This window comes from Xyrauchen texanus, chromosome 50, assembly GCF_025860055.1.
Source record: "Xyrauchen texanus isolate HMW12.3.18 chromosome 50, RBS_HiC_50CHRs, whole genome shotgun sequence".
Taxonomy (NCBI): Eukaryota; Metazoa; Chordata; class Actinopteri; order Cypriniformes; family Catostomidae; genus Xyrauchen; species Xyrauchen texanus.
In genome coordinates, this window is record NC_068325.1 from 5,421,507 (window position 1) to 5,426,473 (window position 4,967).

A 4,967-nucleotide genomic window follows, 5' to 3' on the forward strand; every position below is an offset into this window, starting at 1 on the left:
AACATGTTGTGGCTTTTGATGTTTCGATAAGTGTTGTTAGCTCTTCATGACCTATTACAGCGAAGGATTGAAGTTGCACGTGAGTACAATTATTGACAGATGATTGCATAATTCCAGAAATTCATGAAGTCATTATTCTTGTGCTATGACGTAATATCTGGTTCTGTTGAGGCTTTACTCCTAACCAATTTAGCCACAGTACTGAATAAACACCTAGGATTGTTGTGGTTATTTTCTATGAATTTGCTCAAATATGCTGACCTGGCAGCTTTTAGTGCCTGTCTGTAGCTACAGACACTATCCTTCCATGCACCACAAAATACTTCTAATTTTGTATTCTTCCACATGCACTCCATTTTCCGAGCTGCTCTCTTGAGAGCATGAGTGTGATCATTGTACTATGCTGCAGGAATTATTTCTTTAATTTTCTTTAATCGAAGTGGGGCAACACTATCAAGGGTGCTACACAAGACTGCATTTATATTTTTTGTTATTTCATCAAGTTCTTCTGGGCTTTTGGGTTTATTGAGTGTATGAGATAGATCTGGAAGATTATTAGTGAAGCTATCTTTAGTGGTCGAAAGAATAGTTCTACCTGAACGATAGCATGGTGTAGATTGAGTAACATTAGCTGATTGCAGCATACAAGATTTTCTTAATCTATTCAACTTGAACAATCAGGTTTCTCATAACTTGTAATGTATTATACATGTTGTAAAACCAATTAATTAACCAGTATGATTTGTAACAAGGTATTTTCATGTTTTGTTATTACACGTGTAATATTCATGAAAGCATGTCACATTTAGTATGTAAATGCTTGTCGAAGTCCCGAGGAAGCCTCTCACTCTCTGCTCTACAGTTCACACACAACAGGAGTCATCCATTGACACAACAATCTAACAGAGGTCCAAAACATCAACGGAACGAACCTTCAACAAAGAGCCAAAGAACCAAGCAACACAAAGAACGCAACACAAGGAAACGCAATGACACGCAAGTACATCTCCATGCTTTTGCTCAGTGCTGTTGTATTAGTTAAATACTTTGGGTAATCTGATTGCAAATTGGTTTAGATTCAAAGAAGGATACATGTTTCTTAAGGCATTGTCAACAGAATCCATAGTTCATTTTCTCTGTATTGATCTTTTACTTCACATTCTGTCACAACTCACCCACCTGTTTCATGTTGTATGTGTTAGATTAGTTTTATGTTTAGAATAGCAATAGGTTTGTCTGTATTCAAAGATAATTTGTCTGTGGTTTATTTTGATATAATCTCATCCCTGTTTTAAAAGATTTAGCTTCAAAGCTATACCTAAATATGTTTATTTTCAATAAACCATGAGAATAATATTACTCCAATAAGTTATTTAATCATAATTCCCTTATTAAAGCTAATTCCTTACAATCAAAATTGTGAGCGGATAGAACAAGACGTTGTATTAAGATTTTAATTGTGGAGAATTCTATTCAGACAAATAATCTAATTATTTGTCATTTATCTTGCTTATAATGGTCGTCGAACGCGACTAATTCCATTATAAATTTCCTTACATAATGATGTAGAATAAGGACAGTTTAATTTAATTCCTAGCTCACACATACTGTTCCTACATATAATGGTGGAGAATTGCAGCACTTTTATCCATAACGTGTACATTTATACTACCAAATTTTCTACAATAGGTTAATTTGTAGAGGACTTAAAAAATATCTGAGGGGCCTGGGTAGCTCAGTGGTAAAGACGCTGGCTGCTACTGCTGGAGTTCAAATCCCAGAGCATGCTGAGTGACTCCAGCCAGATCTCCTAAGCAACCAAATTTGCCTGGTTGCTAGGGAGGGTAGAGTCACATGGGGTAACCTCCTCGTGATCGCTGAATGTGGTTCGCTCTCGGGGTGGCTTTATGAGTTGTGCATAGCTGTCGCAGTAGATGGCATGGGCCTACACACGTGCTATGCCTCCGTGGTAACGTGCTCAACAAGCCACATGAAGAGATGCATGGGTTCAAGGTCTCAGATGCGGATACAGCTGAGATTCATCCTCTGCCACCCTGATTGAGAGTCACTACACCACCACCAGGACTTAGAGCAAATTGGGAATTGATTAAAAAAAACAATAACTAATTATCATAACATTTTCTATACATAAATACACATATATGTGGTAATATGACCTTACTATTGATATTATATTATATTTTGGATGTTAGAAAAAGAATTGTAAGATATTAAAAAAAAAGAATTCATGGTTTGAATAAACTAACAAAATCTATATATCCATCTATACCATTGCGTTTATCATCATTAGTACCACCACTTATATATTTGAAGCTTCCAGCATCAGACAGTGCTCTGATTATCAACATTATTTATAAGAGGGTTTTTAGCAATATTGAGTTTAATTTGGAATTTTATATGATCTAAAATGTTGCCCAATGTTCATGGGATATCAGATAATGTGTAAGTTTGCTGGAAAAGACTCCAGACTGTTGAAGACCGTATACTTTCACATGTTGACAAATGGCTCCTGAACTTTCCAATATGGCGGAAGCGCCAACGTATCCCAATCCATTGGAACAACTGCTAATAAAGTATCTATGTATGTAAATCTATGACTATAACCCATGTCTCGGAGTTCAACATAATTACTTCCTCGATTGCATAGGACCAGAACTCCCATCTTGGAGTGAACACTTTTACTTCCCGATTTACATGCCACCAGAATCAGTGTCACTGAGTAAACATGATTACTTCCTGTTTTCCATGGCACTAAAACCTGTGTCTTGGAGTGGACACGATTCCTTCCTGGTTTCCAGGAGACCAGAATCCGTGTCTCTGAGAGAACACGATTACTATCTGGTTACCACGTGACCAAACCAGTATCTTGGAGTTAAACATGATTTATTCCTTGTTTCTATGGGACCAGAAGTCTCGAAGTGAACGTGATTACTTCTTGTTTTTCATGCGACCAGAAGCCGTGACTCTGAGGTTGCTCACGCAACACTATAAGTAGTGTTTAAAGGGAAATGTGAACACATTTGAAGTGATGCAAAATTTCTGATGGGGTATGCCGCTTGTCAGTAATTCGGGTAGAAAGGGGTCAATTTCAGGGTACACATACAGAAGCAGTACATCCGGTGTGATCATGCTGACTTGTGTCCAATCTCTGGCCTACATACCATTTTAGATATTCCCTGTTGGAAATAATGACATGCTAACCAAAACAACTGTCATGACACCAAGCGACGCTAGCTCCAATCAATCATGCACAACAAATGTCCACTGCCAATGAACGATTCTATGCACTGCTTTTTAAAAGCCTTTCTCTTACCTTTAAAACTAGGGTGACCAGATGACCATGACAAAAAAATCGGAACACAACAAAATCGGAAACAAAACAGGACCCCATCCCCCTCCTTTTCTTATGGACAGACTTCAGATGGGAGGGGGCGATGAGGGGAAATTTTGCACTGGCTAGGAGCTGCATAGAAAGTACCGCTGATTCTGACTGTGGAAATGAACAACTATCTCGTTACTCCTTGTTATTTCTCATGACAGAAAAAGCATGAAGTATAGCAATGTCAGTTTCTTAAAACATTTAATCGGGACATTTAGTCACCCTATTTAAAACCCAGATGACAACAACAACAGTCTCGACTTTTGTTTGAGAGCCAAGTGCAACCTAAACACTTGTCAAAAGCCTCACACTTCTCCACTTATTAAAGGACCTGATGGGTTTGCCCAGGAAGATAATTGCTTCATTTTGTGAAAAAGTTTCTCTTTAATGCAGAAACGAATCATTTCTTCACAGTTAATCTGTCACCCTGCAAACATAATCGTACAAGTCATGACAATATTGAATTCTGAAGCAGTTGTCAGCAGAGTCCAGACAGATTGCCTCTGTCAGTGGAGAACAAGTCTCTCAATACTTCCGTTTCAATTAAAATCCCATTCAGGATGACGTTCTGCCTCTCAGTGATGGAAAGTGTCCTCTGGCCAACCTCTGAAATGGATAAAATGTCAATTAAGACCTATTGTAAAGGACACCCTATTAATTCCCATTCAAATGACTTCAATTGTGCCAGGCACTATATAAGAGGTAACTCACACCTCTGAATATTAGACTGAAAAAGAGAAATGGCACAGTGAAAGAGTCAAAATAGTCAAAGGAGGAAGCGCTTGTTAATTACTCATCAATGAACCTTTTTAAAGTTAAGCCTTTGTGAATCCACTGACCACATTTTTTGGTAAGTGATACATTTCTGTTTATTTTTATGTAATTCTCCACATGCATTTAAAATAGTCATCGACGTTCATTATTTTGTTTTGTTTTATGGGCATTGGTTAGTTTACTCTGAAAATGGTTTTCCAACTAGATTTTGAGTTAATAATGACATATATAATTCAGATTCATATGGACTGTTTTTATGGTTCTTTTTTATCATTTTTTGAGTTTGACCCAATCCTTATCCACTTTAATAGTATGGAATTGTGATCCTCTTTCGGTATTCTACAGAAGAAAGAAAGTCATATGGGTTTGGATTGACAAGGTGAGTAAATTATGACATACTTTTCATATTTGGGTGAACTATCCCTTTAAGATTCAATACTTTTACAATTATAATACAATTATAATCTGTTTGGAATTTCTTTCTGTGTGCCCAAAGGGCATTATCAGCAAGAAACATCAACTAAATTCAAGGGTTGTGATACATAAAACACGATGACACATTTAATAAATTAAAAACACATTGTGCACACATCTGTGAAGAAACAATGGTGTGTTACCAAGGACATTCAAACAAACAACAACAGAACCCATTCAAGCTGAGGTTTATTGTCGATATGCTATTTTATCTATTTTATAAGCAAGCAAAGTTGACATGCTAGAATTTTCCATGGTTACATTCAACATCTGCTTGGGATCAATGCCTTTATCGTTAATCTGAAGATTTTTCTGATGA